Genomic DNA, 17,776 nt, shown 5'->3' on the forward strand with positions numbered 1-17,776 from the left:
TGGCCTGCCAGAGATAGTGGAGGTCTTTGGCTGAATGGAGTTGAGGGTGGGAGTGTCACGGGGTGGTGTGGGGGGCAGCTGAGAACACCACATATTGGGTAACATGCTTGTAGGCCTGGGGCAAGGGGACCAACCAGGGACCACTCTCTTGGAAGGAAATTATTCCCTTCCTCAGAATCTTCCAGGATAACTAACTGGGCAGCCTTCCCTCCATCCCTTTTCTCCCCTCTCTTGCCTCTCTCCACCCCCCTCCCCCTTCCTCCTCCCTCCTCCCCCTCCCCTTTCTCTCCCTTCCTCTCCTCCTTCTTCCCTGCCGCCTCCTCCTCCCCCCCCCCCCCCCCCCTCAGCTGCCAGGGGTTTAGCCCTCGTCCTGCCGCCTCTGCCTCCCTCTCTCAGCGACCTGCCCAGGAGTCAGCAGCAGCCGCAGCAGCAGCAGCAGCAGCAGCAGCCCCCGCCCTCCGGAGCCCGGGCAGCAGAAGAGGGTGGGAGAGAGGGGCTCCGAGCCATAGAGAGAGCGAGCCGAGCAGAGGGAGCCGAGACGAGCGAAGCTCCCCAGGTAGGGTTTCTGCATGTGGGAGCCCCGGGGGCTGGGCTGGGCACGGCGGTCCAGGGGGGAACTGGGGATGCTGCCGGGGCTGCGCGAACTCTGGGGGGCAGGAGGGACCCCTGCCTGGGAACTTCCAAGGCCCGGCCCGCCCCGTCTGGCCCGACCAGCCAAGCTGGCTGGATACCTCCCGGCGGGCGGGCCGGCGAGCGAACAGCTCCTCCGTGAGCCCCCAGCTCAGCCGGAGGCTGGCTCACTCCCCGCCCTCGATGTCTTGAGCTCTCTCGGAAATGTGCCGGGGGTGATTGGCAGCACTTGGCAGCCCGCTCACTGGGACTAGCGGGGGTACTGACTTTAGACGGGACAACAAGATGGGGCTGGCCCTCTGCTTCCCTTCTTTTTCTCCCTTGGCCTCTTTCCTCCTCTCTCCTCTCTCCTCTCCTCTCTCTCTCTCCTCTCTCTCTCTCTCTCTCTCTCTCTCTCTCTCTCTCTCTCTCTCTCTCTCTCTCTCTCTTCTCTCTCTCTCTCTCTGTCTCTCTCTCTCTGTCTCTGTCTCTCTCTCTCTGTCTGTCTCTCTCTCTCTCTCTCTCTCTCTCTGTCTCTCTCTCTCTGTCTCTGTCTCTCTCTCTCTGTCTGTCTCTCTCTCTCTCTCTCTCCCTCTCTCCCCTCTGTCTCTCTTCCCCCCCCTTCTCTCTGTCTTTCTGACTTTCCTCTCTCTCTCTGTCTCTCCTCTCTCTCTTCTGTCTCTCTGTCCTCTCTGTCTCTCTCTCCCTTTTTCTCTCCCTTCCTCCCTTTCAGTCTTTCTCTCTTTACTCCCTTTCTCTCTCTGTCTCCCTACCTCCCTTTATCTGTCTTTCTGTCTCTCCCTCCCTCCATTCCTGTCTGTCTTTCTCCATCCCTCTCTTTCTCTGTCTCTGTCTCCCTCCCTCCCTCTAACTCTGTCTCCCTCCCTTCCTGTCTCTGTCTCTCTCTCCCTCCCTCCTTTTTTCTGTCTCTCCCTCCCTTTCTCTGTCTCTCCCTCCTTCTTTCTCTTCCTCCCTCCTTTTCTGTCTGTCTCTCTCTCCCTCCCGTTTTCTATCTTTGTATCTCTAACTCTCTCTCTCCCATCCTCTTTATTCTTCCTCCTTTCTTTTCCCTCTTTGGCTCCTTTGATTTCCCTTTTTCTCCCTGTCTCCAGAGCCCTAACAGTGGAAAGTTTCTCAGATGCACAGCTCATCCTGCTCAATGACACCTAGTCTTTCCCCCAGGGAGCTTCTTGGGTAGCTCAGCTGGGGAAAGGGATGGACTTCTAGGACCACCTGGAAGAGTGTCATTATAAAAGCAAGGCAAGGGGCCATTTTTGAAAGATGAAACAAATATAGTCCCCCTTTCTCACTACAATTATCACCCTACCTGAGGTCCACCATTAGAGAGTCAATCGTTCTCATGAACGCTCTCCTGTTAGGAGGCAATCCTCCTTCTGGCTCCAGTCACACACACACACACACACACACACACACACACACACACACACACACACCCCTTAAGTTCTATCACCATTATCCTTTAGTGGGAATAAATCTAGCAACTCTTTTCCTAAAGTGCTACATCGACGGAGGGAGGGAGCAGAGGGGCATCACACTCTACAAGGGGGCTGGCCACAGAGGAATGAAGCCACAAGTCTGTGCCATTTTGCCAGCTCTCCTCTTGTCCCTGAGAGTCCTCCCAGGGATTGAGGAGGACCCGCCTGTTTCTAAGCTTGAGTGTCTCCATCCCCCTTCAGCCAGTGCAAGGAGAGGGGAAGGGAGGTGGGGGCGGGGGAGGGGGGAGAGAAATTGGAAGGTTTCTTCCAAGAGGCTGCCAGTCCTCCTGGCTGCCTCATGGGTCAGTCTGGCTGGGGCTTCACTACATGGGAGGGGAGAGGGGACCAGTCTAAACTGAGCCAAGATACAGCTGCCTGCAGGCCTCCAAGGTTCTCTAGGATGAGAAGGGGGAGGGGTGGGGCTGGAAGAGCTCTGTTCTGGCCCCCCTCCCAGGAGGGCTGAGAGTTTGAGGGCCTCCCTCTCCATGAGTGGTGCCATCCAGGGCCCTTCGATGGCAAATGTCCATCAGCTTGATCCAATATGACTGGAAACAAGGGCCCAGCCCTGGCTCTGCTCTGCTTGAGGTCCCTAGAGGAGAAAGAGTTCTGAGCTTCTCCTCCCAGCCTGGTTAAGGAGACAGGTCTCACCCCACAGCCAACAAGGAGATGAGAACCAGAGGTCCAAGGGTTCCCAGTCCCACAGGGGTGAGCTGGTGAGCCAGATGAGAGGCAGCTAGTTGAGGAGTGTGTGATGGGTACCCAAGGAATGAGAGTGCCCATGCAGGCAGAGCTGGATGACTCAGTGGTCATTAAGATATTGGAAGAAATGACTGGAGGGCTCTCAAACTGAGCAGGGCAGTGAGATCCTCATGCCCCACCCAGGTTCCTTCTATCTCACCCATGTGTGACCCAAGGTACTCTCAGTTCACTGGGAAGTATGGGAAGCCAGGCCCAGTGAGCCTCACTCAGCCTTTTCCATTCTTCCTGACTGATCTTTCTGGATTCCCCACAATTTACTTGGTGATTTATTGACTCCCCCCAGGCCCCAATTCCTCTAGCATTCTCTTGCATGCACTAGGGAACCCAGGATCCTGGAGTGAATCTCTCTGGAAGGGCAAGACTAGAATGTGTTTGCCTTGTAAATGATGATTCACAGGTAAGGGATCATCTCAGAGTAGTGGATGGGAGGGGGCGGAGTGCCTCAGTCCACTTTGGAAGGACAGTGAGAAGAAAAAAATGTATGTATCTATATCTGGGTTGGGTTGGCACTTGTGTGAAGGGTGTGTCCCACCAATCATTAGGAAGCCCTAAAGTCCTTGATCCAGTCAGTCCCCCTAGGTGGGCCAATGGGCTGAGGAGTTGGGTTCCATGATGCCAAACTTCCCAGCAAGGGGCTGCCTGCCAGGCCCTGGCTGGGACCCAGCAGCCTGAGGCTGGGGGAACCTGGCGGAGGCTCTGCTGAGGTGGCAAGCAGGAGAAGCTCATATTGCCAGCCCTCCACCCCACCTCCCAATGCTCAGAGAGAGCCCTTGAACCCACAGCTCCCAGCAGCCTTTGGGGCTTTCTCTCTATTTGGCTATTGAGGGTGATCTCCTTTTGCTGGGCACATACTCTTGAGAAGTCTCTCCAGCAGCAGGGGTGGGGTCTGCATTGAGCCAGCCACACTCTTATGACATCCTCCTTGTGGCCAAGGGCTTGGGGTGGTAAGGGATGGCCAGAGTAGGACCTTGCCCAGATCTAGCATCTCAGGCTGGAGCCTTGGAACGCAAGTAGACAGGCTTGCTCAGAGATGGTTTCCTGATGGAGACAGATGTCTGTAGCCTTCTTCAGCTCCTCATTCCCTGCACATGCTAGAAGTTTTTCCTTCTGGTCCAACACAGTCTCATCTGCTTTCATTTAAGCCAGTCTCTGGACTGGGCAAGCAGCAGCTAGCCCCCTCTCAACCCTTGTTCAGTGCCATAAAACAAGCTTGCAAACACTCCCCAAGCTAACCAGCTACTCTTTCCCTTCCCCTCCTCTCCCTTTTCCTTTCCTCCCCCTCCCTTTCCCTTTCCTCCCCCTCCCTTCTCTCTTCTCTCCTCTTGGGAAAGTCTAAGTGGTAAAAACCAGAGGTTTAAGCTGGTGACTGTCCCTGAGGAACTCGAGGACTGTGGACGTAGAGAAGTGGGCTAGCTCCTCCAAGCTTTGTTTCAAGGTTTCCCAAGGCTTTTGGAGTTTTCTCCTCCAGGCACTGGGTAGATCTAAAAGCAGGACTCTGACTGTCCTGCACATGGCAGGAACCCCAGCCTGCCATCCATCAAGGAGAAGGGACCAGGAGTGGAACTCTTGAAACATCAGAGAGGAGTAGGTAAACAAATAGACACATACTTTTCAAAGTATATTTCTTTCTGGAGAGTGGTTCTTAACACCTTCTTCCACTAGCTAGAGGCCCTCTCCGGTATCCTGCAGTGAAGCCAGGGCAGGGCTCATGCCTGTCCATGGGACTGGGTTAGGCCATCCTGCAAGAGCCCTGGTGGGGAAACCACAGATCAGAGAGAGAAGGAGGGTTCAAATACTGCCTTTGCCACTGTTGAACTGTGTAGCCTAGGGCCAGATAGCCTACTTCCCTGACTTTCAGTTTTCTCAGCTATGAAATGAGGAAATTAGACTAGATGGACTCTATCATCCAATGCGTGAAGTCATTATAACTCCTAGGGCCTCAGTTTCCTCATTTTTAATATAAGAGGGGAGGAGGCAGATTAAGTGGCCCCTGGTCCTGGTTTCTCCCAGCCCTAGATCTAGGATCCTATGTGAAGTCAATTGGGCCAGTCCCTTCTTCTCCCTTGGCCTTAATTTTCCTCTCTAAAAAAAGAGGTTGAATTAGATGACCTCTGACATCCTTTCCAGCCCAAGATCAAGGACACTATAGGTCAATACAGGGTAATTTGAAGAGGAAACACCCACTAACTAACAAGGGGATCAGGAAAACCTTTGATCAGAAGCAGCAACTGAGTTGAGCCTCAAAGGAAGCTAATGGGGAGGGGGAAGCAAAGGAGAGAGCAAGGGGACGTATTGGAGCAGGGGTCATTGAGAAGACGGGGAAGACTCAGAGAGGGAGGGCTCAGCGCCCCCACCCCCCACTGTTTCCATTTTGTGTTACACATACACATACATATACACATGCATACACACATGCATGCGCATGCACATACACATACATACACGTGCACATGCACACACATATACAAATACATATACACTCCTACACACACACACATACACACACACACACACACACACTTACACACACACTGATCCAAAGCCTGCCCACCACCACCCCACCATTAGGAGTGATGCTGCATATCCTACCACTGAAAACATCTTTTTCTTTCTCCATTTGGCCCAAAATTGGCATTTTCTTTCAATTACCTAGAAAGGAACAAGGTTCCACGGCTCAGCTTTCAGATTCTAACTTTAGTGAACATCTGCCTCAGCGATCAGTTCACAGTTCCCAGGGTACCTCGTCACCAAGGCTGTTTCCTTTTCTCAGTCCTTTCTGGGCTATACTCATGTTGCCTGAGTCAAACTCCCAGCTGAGGCAGACTTCCAGACCTGGGGCGGGGGGGGGGGGGGGGGGGGGGTGCTTGAGGATCTGGGTCCTTCCCCAGAGCCTCTGGGTGTGGCCTGCAGACCATTCCCCTCTGGACCTGGCCATGCTGGAATCCCTAGAGATTTCTGTTGTGATAACATCAACCTCATAGGAGAGAAGCCAGACTTCTTAATGGACCTGAGGTCTTACCCTGAGCTAAAAGCAAAGCAGGTCACCTCTTTAAGTCTCAGGACCACAACTGTGAACGGGCTATAAATGTGGAAACTGTTCATGGGTCCCTCCTGGTACCCAGGCATCTCCATCTTTAAGGGTGAGGAAAAGGCGGACCCACCCAACCTCTGTCCCCTTTTCCCCCATACACCTTCTCCACTCTAGCCAGGAGCCTCTCATCTCTTCACTGTCCCAAACGCTGCCCCCCCAATACCAACAAACACACACTCTCTCCAGGCTTATTCCCACCTCCATACTTCGGCCCATCCCTCCAGGACACTACCACCTGGGATGCCACCTTGGGTCTCCCTTCGTAGTCAACTCCTATAGATCTCCCAGTGGCTATCACCCAAAAGAGTGTTATGAGATACATGAGCAGATATAGGATCATGGGCTCCACACATTGAGAGTTGGGAAGAACCTCAGGGCCTACTGGCCCAATTTGATAGAGGAAGAAAGTGAAGACTGATAGGTGTCAGACAGTAGCTCCCAGCATAATTGAGGGATCTTAGGGAAGTAGAAAGAGAAGAAAAGAGAGAAGGAAGGAGAGGAAGAATGAGGGGGGAAAAGGAAGAGAGATAGGTAGGGTTGGGAGAGATAAAAAGACTTCCAAACTTAGCCTGGGATGGAAAGTAGCAGACTTAGCTCTCCCATTCATGAAATAGTCAATTCAACGTAAGCCCAGGACTCTTCCTTCCTTCCTTCTGGTTGATATTAATCCAGAGCTACTGTCTCAGCAGAAAACCAAGTGCCAGAAAGATGATGAGGGCTGGGGAGGCAGAGGAGGTGCCCTTTTCTTTTAGGATCACTAACTGAGACCTGCTTTGGGAGCTGAGTCCTCTCCCCACCCCAACCTCAGCCAGGCTACTGAAGTCGACCTGTTGCTTACCTTGGGCCAGACTTCCTCCCTGTCCCCCTGCCCCAAGCCAAGGGGTAGCCAGATGCCTGGATGCTCACACATCTATGTGCTCTGGAGTCTAGCCTTGAAGAGGAGGAGAGGGAGTGAAGAAACCATCAAAGGAGGCAGAAATCCAGCCTTAATCTGTCCTGTCTCCAACAGGTCCCAGCCCTAGCCAAACCGGGCCTCCTAATGGAAAAAAAAAGTCACAGAAGGGAAAGTGTGACTTGCGTGCCCTCCCATTATGGGCCCAATTTGGCCTTTCTTTCCACCTCCCTACCTTTTAAAACCCCTGACAGCTGTAGAAAGGAGGCCAGCATGTTTAGAGGGCAGGGCCCGCCAAGGGGGGAAGAGTTAAACGACTCTTGGCCCACTCCCAGGGCCCCCCTCCCTGCCCCCTAGACAGCATTCCCAGACACGCTAATGAGAGCTGAGTCTTACCCCAGCCAAAACACCTGTGATCCTGGAGAGGAGGGGGAGGGGGTCGGGGGTGGGCACAGAGATGACTGGCAGAAGCCCCAAGTGCATCCATTCAGGAGCAAGTCTCAAGGCTAGAACTAGGGCTGTGAATGTGGAAACTGTTCATGGAGCCCTCCTGGTACCCAGGCATCCCCATGCCACTGATGGGCTCCTTATTAGGACAACATTGGGACTGGAATGTAATGGAAGCATTCACAGGGAGGAAGGAGAAAGGTCTTCAAAGGTTGATGCCTAGGCTGGGAGTCTCCCTGGGGCCCCCATGGCCTGAAGGGAAATGGAAAAGTTGATGAGATGGTGGATTTCTGTCTGATTTGGGAGCTTTGGGTCAGACTTGGCCTCCTCTTGGGCACATAAGGCACCAGAGGTGCTGCAGGAGATGCTTTGGGCAGGGTGGGGCCAAGGTGGTGGGGGAGGTGGCCAGCAAGAATTAAAGTGGGTCCTAGATGCTTCTAGACAGTCATCCTTTGAGGAAACAAGAAGCTTAGATGGAAGGGGGTTGTCTTTCCAAGTCCTGGGGGAGTGGGCAGAGCAACCAGAAGGCCCTACCTGAACTGCTGTTGATAGAGAGGAAAGGCTATCACTTCTGGCCAGAGAGGAGAGATAGCTTCCCTGTCTCTCAGACTCAAGTTCCCTCCTCGGTATCTTCCCCCCAAGCTCATCCCTAAGTCTGGAAAGGGATTAACCTGCAGGCTTTCAGGTTCAAGGTTTTATCTGACATGATAAGGAGAAGGGATAGGTGTCAGGGATGTGGGAAGTCTTCTACGTACAAAGGTGGATGGGACCTCAGAGGCCACCCTGCCCAACAATGGAGGAAACAGATGCCAAAGGGAGGTGATTTGCTCAAAGTCACACAGGTAGGCAATGGTGGATGCAGGGTTGGAACCCAGAGCCTGTGACTCCAGAGTAAGTGATCATTCCAGTCAATTGACTGGAATAAGGGATGTCTGTGCCTGCGACTCTGGCGAGAGAGAGAGAGGGAGACGAGTAGAGATGCCATTTGGAATTCTCCTAGGGGCTGGCTGGCTGACTAGAGAATAAAGAGAGAGTCAGGAGGGGCAGTACACAAACTGGGGATCCTGAAGGGGTGCTTGGGGCAGGAATACCTCACCATCCAACCCTGATGGAAGCCTTCTCATGGGCACGCAGTCCCCACCACCACCACTCCTGTGGTTAATTCTGAATAAGAAGAACTAATTAGTGAGTCCTGGGCTAGGGAAAACTCTCTGCACCCCAATCCCTGTCTTTTCTCCAACAAGACACCCCTCACAGACCTCTGAACTCCACTCAAAGTAGCTCAAAAGCTTATAAAGGCTCCCTATGAATTGTAGGAGAACATGTACATTCCTTACCTTGACATTCTGGGCCTTCCACTCTCTGGCTTCAGCTCATCTTTCCATCTCTCACAAACCCTTCATTTCTACTTCTATCAGACTCTTGCCTTCATTCTTTGTCCCTAGTATGCAGCATGTCCTCTTCCCTCCTCTCCTCTCCTCTCCTCCTCTTTGGGTCCCACCTCTTCCAGAAAGACTTCCTTCTCTACCCCAATTCAATGTGCTTTTCCCTTTGACCTGCCACATACTCCCCACACACAACATACACACCCAACTGAGGCTTAAGCCCTTATATCCTATAAATGCTTGGGCCTACCTTAATCCTAGTCAGCCTTGGGACAGCAATGCCATTGGAGTTTGACTGGTTAATATGGGTATTTCCCGCACAGATTGTGTTCTCGTTGATGTCAGGGATCTTGTCTCCTTTCTCTGGATCCTTCACCAAGCCCAGCATGGGACTTCCTTTGTACACAGTAGGCACTCAGTGAGGACTTACTGATTGATTGATCAATTGATTTTAAAACACCTGAGAAGTACTGTGTTTTTAATTCAGTAAACAGTGTGATGGCTGAATGCATGAAGGGATTAAGGACCTGGGAGTCAGGGGATCTAAGGGATAGCCTGGGAGTCAGGGGACCTGAATTCTTATCTTGGTTCTGCCACAAACTAGCTGTGTGACCATGGATAAACCATAGAATCAGAGACTTTAAAACTAAAGAGGCTGAGACCATCTAATCCAAACCCTTTACATTGGAGTTGGGGAAACTGAAACCTAGATAAGTTAAGTGACTTGCCAAAGGTCACATAAGTAGTATCAGAACTGGAACTACCCTTCCAATCCAGAGCTCTTTCTACAATCCTCTGCTATTCCTCTCTTGGCTTCTTTCTCCCCCACCTGTCAAATGGGGGGAGGGGGTGGACTCGATATTCTCTAAGGGCTCATTCGATATTTCTATATGTCTATGGTACATTTTTGTCCAAGGAAAGACTTAGCTGTTCTCTCTAGGATGACTCACACCAGACTGAGCTGGGCCTCCTGCCAGTCTGAACAGGTCCCAAGTGACCTCCCCTTAATAACAAATGATTCCTTACCAGCCCACCCTGGCCCTCCTTCCCTCCCTAGGTTCTTCCTGTAGCAGGACATCATCATTTAGGGACCTAAAAGGAGGGAGGGACAGACAAGGCCCTAAATTCAGGTATTCCTCCAACTATGTTCAGAAAACTCAACTTGGAGAAGTCTGAACTTGGGAAAATCAGGACATTTAGTACACTTTCCATGATGGAAAGTAAGGAATTTTCCAGTCGTGGTAAACAATGGCACCTGCTGGGAAAAGGGGGAGTTTGCAGGCTGGCACCAGTCAGTCAACAAACATTTATTAATCTCCTGCTGTGTGCCAGACACGGTGCTGAGTACTAAGGTTACAAAGAGAGCAAAAGACAGTCTGGGCTCTCAAGGAGCTCAAATAGGGGAGACAACGTGCAAACAGCCATGGACTGACAAACTATAGACAGGGTAGGTTGGAGCTAGGCTCCGAGGGAATATGTTAGCACTAAGAGAGGTGAAGAGAGGCTTCCTGTAGCAGGGAAGATTAACACATCACTACCTAATGGCAATTTCCAGGTGGAAATGGTGAGGACAATGAGCAAGCCCCTGCAGAGTTAAGGGAGAAATTCTTCAGAGTTGAGGGCCCATCCCCTAGCATGCACCAGGGGCAACTGCCATCACAGGCCCTTCTGAGGGATCACGTATGGGAGGCACAGTTGGGATTTTCCTAACTCCTAACAAGACTTACCAGAGCACCTCCCATGTTCCCCACCGTAGTTTCTAGGGCAGGGTTGGGGAACCTGCAGCCTCAAGGCCCTCTAGGTCCTCAAGGGACTTTTAACTTTAACTGAACCCAAACTTCACAGAACAAATTCCCCTTAATAAAATGATTTGTTCTGTAGAACTTGGACTCAGTCGAAAGACTGCACCCAACGACCTAGAAGGCCACATGTGGTCTTGAGACCGCAGGTTCCCCACCCCTGTTCTAGAAAGACTAGAGAGGAGGAAGTAGACTCATGCCCTGACTCTGAGAAGCTCACCAAGGAGACCCAGGATGGGCCTCACTCATACTTCAGAGAACAAGACAAGGCATTAAATGTGATCAAATCTCTTAGGCCAGAACCTGTGTTTTCACTCCTCCCCACCCTATCCCCAGTCCTAGCACGAGGACCCTGGACATCAAAGGCATGGAGGAAATGTTTGTTGGTTCAGTATGCATTGATTAAGCAACTGGTGGATGCTTGGTGTAAAGGAGGGTAAGTTGGGATGGTCAAAGAAAGTATAATAGCAGACAGACAGACAGACAGAGAAGGGGCAGGACAGGTAGGTAGCAGCGGCAGAAATGAGCCTGGTATGTGGGGAGAGGTTCAAAGGCCTGTGTGTGTGTGTGTGTGTGTGTGTGTGTGTGTGTGTGTGTGTGTGTGTGTTGGGAACTTGGGGGTGGGAGGTGGGGAAGGAAAATAAAGAAGCTGATTCGGGCCAAATATTCTTTCCCCCAAGGCAAACAAAACAAATAAGGGAAGTCAATAGGAAAATGGAATCCACTTTGCCAAGATTTGCCTTATAAGCAATCTTGTTGGCTAAAAGGAGGAAGATGATGCCCTCTCTGCACTGGTATGACTCCTCTAGGTTACAGAGAGATAGCTGGGAGGAAAAGGGCCCATCTTCACTGATGAGCTCTTCCTTGGGGGGCCTAGAGTATGTAAGCAGATAGTCTCTCCTCCGGCAGCTATACTGTGAACACTGAGGATGATGTGCTATGTTAGATTTTCCTGTGTGGGCTGCTAAGCTGACAACCTCTGTTCTCTGTGGTCATACAAGTGGAACAGGTAGGACAGTGAGACAGACAGAGCTTCCACTGCCTCCCCCCCACCCCCCCCAGCAGAGACAGGGCTGGCTCAGGGTACACAGGCTTTCAGACATCACAAGAAAACCCAGTGCTTGCCACCCCCTGGCTCCTGCAGTGTTGCATCCCAGGCTCTCGAAATTTAAGAATCTTGTCTCATGTACTAGCAGAATCACAGAACTGGGAAACTGAGAAAATATTGAAATTCTACATTCAAAGAACAACAGAATCTCAGAATCCTAGAAAAAGAGACTGATAAAATCCGAGAATGCTAAAATTAGGGAATGGCAGACTCCTAGAATTATCAAATGAAAAACAACAGAATCGCGGAACTTCAAAATCCTGGAATCAGAGAATCGGATCCCAGAAGGAATCCAAGAATCTTAGCTCTAGGAGGGAGAGAACTAACTAGATGTTCCAAATGTCCTAGCCTCCCTTTCCATCTTTCCTAGACTCTGTCTGTAGTTGTACAAACTAGGAAGATATAATTTCCCCGCTATTCTAACCTCCCATTCCAAAGAGTGGCATGGTGGTTACACCTTTCCCTTTGTCCATTCCATTCATTTCATGTGAGCCACTCTAGACTAGGTGGGAGGTTCACAGAATCTCGAGGCTAGAGGGGATCTCAGAAGCTATTCCTAATCTCCAGAGTTGTTAAAGTTTTCTAACTCATTCATCACTCTCTACCTAACTCTGTACATATTGGATAGTTACATGTCTGTGGATGCGTTGTTTTGCCCTAGTAGGTTATAAGCTCCTTGAGGGCAAGGACTATTTTTGGCTTTGTATCCCCTTCGTTGAGCACAGTATTTAGCACATAGCAAAGGGTGGGGACCTTGAGGTCACATGTGGCCTCCCATGTGCAGTCCTTTGACTGAATCCCAACTTCACAGAACAAATCTCCTTCATAAAAGGATTTGTTCTGTCAAACTTGGACTCAGTCAAAAGGCCACACCCAAGGACCTAGAAGGCCACATGTGGCCTGGAGACTGCAGGTTCCCATCCCTGGAGTAGACATTCGTTCGATAAATGCTTGTCAAATTAAATTGAATGGAACTCATCTGAATAGTTCACTGACCACAGCTCCCTCATCTTGTTTGTGTGAGGTTGATTTTTGGAACCCTAGTGGATGACTTTACATTTCTCCCTGTTGTCATCAGATTTGGCCCAGAATTCTAACCTGTTCTGCCATAATGGTGGCAGAATAGTCTCTTCTCAATGCAATTTATCAAGTCAACAAATATTAGAGCACTTCCTTTGGGTACTTCAGAAGGACAAAACAAGGGTGATTATGCAGCATAGTCCCAGCCTCCAGGAGCTTCTGTGTTAATCAGGATGCCACATTTACCAATAACGATGCTCCAAAGCAGAACGCAAGGAGCACAAAGGAGAGATGGGAAGAAGGAGTCATGGGGAAGATGGCACCTGATAGGACCTTAAAAGAAGAGAGAGATTGTACCATTTAGAGATGGAGGATGATACAAACCAGGGCACTGAGACAGAATGAGAATGGCTAGGGAGAGTCTCCCAGGTTGCCTGCAACATAACATGTGCAGGAGATAAGGCCAAAAAGGCAATCTGGAGCCAGAGTGGAGAGGGTCTTAGATGACGGGATCCAAAGTGTCCACTTGATTTGATAACTACTGGTAATGGAGAGGCCCCAAAGACTTTTGATGATACTTGTGTATTAGGAAGAGAATTTTAGCAGCTGTGTGGTAGATGGATTAGAGAAGGGAGACCCTGAAGGCAAAGAGCTCCCATCTCTGGGCCTCAGTCTGGCCTCAGACAACCTCGAAGAGCCTTTCCAGTTTGGACATTTCTTTGGTTCGATGGTTTTCCCATGGAATAGGCCAGCTCTGACTGGAGCCATCTGCCCCACCCCCCAGTCCTGGCAAGGCTGTCCCCAGCATGGAGAGGGATCCCCAAGGCAGTTCCCCAGGCAGTGTCTCCACCTCCCCACACCCCGCCCAGGCCAGCTGGCAGCTGGAGGCGGTGTCGTCCAATGGGTAGGACAGGCTGTCAAGGAAGAGGCTACTTAATTAGAGGGGCTGGGCAAGGCAAGGGATTAGAGACTCCCTTTCCACTCCAGGACTGGAGCCCATTAAGGAGGCCTTGTCATTAGCCCAGAGCTGGCTCCACTAATCGGGGCCCTGCCTGCTGGCCCACATGGCCTGGGTGTTTGCTCTCCTCTTTCTCTCCATCTTTTACTGTCTTTCTCTGTTTTTTCTTTCTGCTCCTCTCAGACTTTTCTCTCCTTGTCCTTGTTTCACTTGCTTCTCCATATAGACCTCTCTGTCTCTTTTCTTCTTCCTCTTCCTCTATTTCTTCCTCCTCTGACTGTCCATCATTGTCTTTATCTCTCTTTGTCTCTGTCTCCCCATCTCTCTCATCATTTCTTTCTCCCCATTTTTGTCTCTGTGTCTGTGTCTGTCTCCCTCTCTCTTCCTCTCCCCATCTCTGTCTCTCTCTCCCTCTTTCTCTCTCTCCCTCCCTCCCTCTCTTTCCCCCTTCTCTCTCTGTCTCTCTCTCTCTGTCTCTGTCTCTCTGTCTCTGTCTCTGTCTGTCTCTGTCTCTCTCTCTCTCCCCCTCTCCCATTCCTCCTTTCTGGGTTTCTCCATCTATACCCTCTCTCTGGGTAGCCTTTGGGCTCTCTCAATCTACAACATAGCAGGAACACAGATTTTGAGCTAGAAATGACTCCCCAGGTTGTCTAATTCATACTTATCCTTTTAAGATGAGATAATAACCACACCTCCCTCCCATGATTATTGTAAGGACCAAACAAGATCATAACCGTAAAGCACTTAGCATGCTGCCTGGCACAGAGTAAGTCCTACATTTTTATTAATAATAATAATGAAAAAACTGACCTGGAGAGTGACTTGCCTGAGACTGCACAGCTAAGAAGGGGCTGAGTCCAGATTTGAAGCCAGTGCCCTTTCTGCTGCACTACTGGCTTTAGAGCCTGTATTTAAGAGAGACCTAGGAACTAGTTCTTATTCTACCATCAACTCAATGAGTTGTCTTGACAGGGTCATTTGCCTTCCCTGAACCTCACTTTTCTCACCTGTGAAATGAAGGGCTTGAGCTCCTCATCTCTGTGCTCCCATAGTCCCCCAGGAGTCTACATGTGCTGGTAAGCTCCCTAAGGCTCCATGCCTTATCTAGACCTCCTCCACTACCTAAATATACACATGGCAGGTTATGTTCAATGACTGTCTGATATTTCCTGGCCAAGGCAGCACAGTAAAAGGCTCTTTTCTCCCTCTTGGGTTAGGTTCCTGGCTTCAGCTTGGGTACACAGATTTTCCATGTTCTCATCTCCTACTGGGCTGGGCTCCTCACCACACTAGGTGTACTCCTGCTTACAAGAGGTTCATGTCTCACTGCCAGATTTTCCCCTCTTTGGCCATTTGCCCTCCCCCCATACTCAACTCAATTGCAACTCAATCACCTCCCCAACCCCCCAATCTCCAGCTTTTGAGTCTTGCATACCCTCTGCTCCAATGAGAAGCTAGGAAGCCAGGCCTTACTCATTCAGAAGGAATAAGGCCAGGCAGGCTCACTTGTGTGGTCTGGGGTGGGTAGTGAGGAGGAGAGAACCCCTGAGGTGGGCCAGGGTAAGGGCTGAAAGGAGGGGGCCCAGCTCCCAGCATTCTTTCAAACTGAGCCCTGAAGGACATGGAGGATGGGATAGAAACAGGGATGTGGATGGAGACAGGGAAGGGGACAAGGATAGGGATGGGGGTGGGGATAGGGATGGAGATGGGGACAGGGATGGGGGTGGGGATAGGGATGGGGATGGGGACAGGGACAGGGATGGGGACAGGACAGGGATACGGATGGGGATGGGGATAGGGAAGGGGATGGAGATGGAAATAGGAAAACTCTGAGCCTGGGTTGTGTGGTGGACCATGAGGACTTTGATTTTAAACAAATCAAAATGAAGAATGGAAATGTTTCCATCTCAACAAGGTTCTCTGCTTTTCAAAGAGCCTTCACATCATCTCATTTGATGCTCTGGGAGGAAGAGGGGGCTACTTTTATTCTTCCTATTTTATAAATGAGGAAACTAAGGCCCAAATAAATGAGGTGATTTGTCCAAGGTCACACAGCAAACCCAGAGAGTCATAATCTGGCAAGGAACATGGCTAATCTATGTGTCTTTTTATTACTTCAAACATTTTTATTTTACTAGAGGAAAAGTAGGTAAGCCAGACGAGTAGAGAAACTGCCTCAGTTTCCCCTGATGGAGCCTAGACTGGCCTTCAGGTGTCAAGATCCTCAGGCTAGTGTTCCTTTGGGTCACTTACATTGAAGCGTGGGACTCTGTGTGTGTGTGTGTGTATGTGTGTGTGTGTGTATACTTTACAAAGCCTCCCTTTACCATATGTCTACCAAACAGCCTTAACCTAGGCAAGAGCTAGCCTTGACCCACCCAGTCAGTGGCTCCTCCTCTGCCCACACCATCCACCATTCTGGTGCCTGGAATCTCTTCCCCCTGATTTCCACTTACCTTCCTCATCTCCCCACCCCATCCCCAGTGCCCCTGAACCAAGGCCAGGCAGAAAGGTATCTCTCCAGAAAGACTAGAATTGGGCAACAGCCACTGATCTCTTCTTCAAAGGAGAGAGAATAGATTGGGATGCTTGGGTTCTCATGCAACCTGACTCTACCACTAACTGTGTCACCTTCAATTCCATAGCCCAAGCATCTATTAAACACCTGCTGTGTGCTGGGCACTGTGCTTGCTCCTCCAGATACAGAGACAATAAGGAGCTTATGTTCTACTGGGGGAATGTAACATATCCATAGATATGTCAAATCAAAATACATAAAAAGGAATTTCAAGAGAGGTGAGCACAAATCATGGTGGGAGGAGGCAGAAAAGGCCTCCTGCAGAAAGTGAAGGCAGGATTTTACAGGATGGAGCAAAGAAGGGGAACCGCATGTGCAAAGTCACAGAGGTAGGAAATGTGTAGAGGATAAAAACCAAGCAGGTCAGTTTGGCCAGAACAGAGAGTGTGTAAGTCACCTTTTTCTGGGTCTCAGTTTCCTTCTCTGTAAACAAAGGGATTGGACACCATGGTCTTGGAGTCTCCTTCTTGCACCAATGTTCTCTAGTCTTGGAGTCTCCTTGGTATGCTGACATTCTCTGATTCTGTGACTCAAAGTGTACTGGAGGGAATAGAAGCAGCCCTGAGGGGGGCTCGAATTGCAGCCCAGACAAAGATGTGGGTCCAGAGGGGAGAGGGCTGTTGAGCAATGCCCTGGCATGGGCACACAGAGTACCACTACTCCAGCAAAATCACCTCCCCCAAAGCTGCCAAGCTCGGCTGCAGGCCCACCAGCTGGAAATGTTTTTCCTACCCTACAAGCCTGTCTGCAGCTGCAACCTGGGCCTCAGAACAAACCCTGCTCTGTCCAGCCGCCTGTTGGGAGAAAGGGAAGGAAGGAGGGAGGAAGGGAGGGAGGAGAGACCAGAAAGAGTTTGTTTGTCTCTCATCCTCATTTCACAGGAATCCAGGAGAGGAGGGTCATCATAACCCATGCTAGAGAAACCTAGGAGCTCAGAAAGTCACACAATGGGAGAATTCAAAGAGACCTTAGTGAGCCAACCCACTCATTTTACAGATGAAGAAACTGAGGCCAAGAGAGGCTAAGGGACATGTCCAAGGTGGCAAGTCAGTGGCAAAGCTAGGAGTAAACCCCAGGCCTTCCAATCCCCAGTGCACTGCAGTGAACTCAGGTCAGGGAGCAGAGGGCAGGATTCTGAGGGGAGTGGGGGAACCCAAGATCCCTGGGGTTTTATGAATGAAATATTCTGGAAGCAAAGGGGGTAGCCAAAAGGGAACTGTGTTGGGGCATGAAGATGACTCTCCCACCTCTTTTGACTTCTCTGCCCATGGGGCTGCTTCCCCAGAAAGGTCGGTTCTCTGATGGGTTGCCCCAACCTGCCAAAGCCCCTAAACTGCCTAGTGTGTAGTCCTGGCAAGCCAGGCCTCCTGTCTCCAAAGCCTCAACCTTCTGGAGCCCAGAGGGGGCTTAGGGAAGGGCAGGGAGATAAAAAACACTAGGAGTCAGAGAATCAGGGAAACTTCAAATTTTCTAGTCTTATCAGAAACTAGGAGTGAAAGAGAGGCCAATCAAGAAAAGTCCTCTGCGGTCGAGTCTGGCTTCCCCATTTTACAGAGAGAGAAACAGAGACTTGCAGGGGAGTGACTTGCCAAAATTCATAGTAGGTGGGTGGCAGAGCCAGGTTAGGCTCTGGA

At 50.6% G+C, this 17,776-nt stretch overlaps 1 protein-coding gene across 2 annotated transcripts in view; it reads left to right on the top strand.

The window, feature by feature from the left end:
- Positions 1-325: 325 nt before the first annotated feature.
- The window catches only part of BGN (biglycan), a 29,123-nt gene continuing 11,672 nt past the window's right edge, over positions 326-17,776 (top strand). The window contains exon 1 of one of the 2 annotated variants that reach the window (XM_072626633.1): positions 326-556. The gene's annotated coding sequence lies outside the window, so the exon portion shown is untranslated. The remainder of the gene's footprint in view (positions 557-17,776) is intronic. The other variant, XM_072626632.1, reaches the window with a different exon arrangement.

Source organism: Notamacropus eugenii, chromosome X (assembly GCF_028372415.1).
Source record: "Notamacropus eugenii isolate mMacEug1 chromosome X, mMacEug1.pri_v2, whole genome shotgun sequence".
NCBI classification, from domain to species: domain Eukaryota; kingdom Metazoa; phylum Chordata; class Mammalia; order Diprotodontia; family Macropodidae; genus Notamacropus; species Notamacropus eugenii.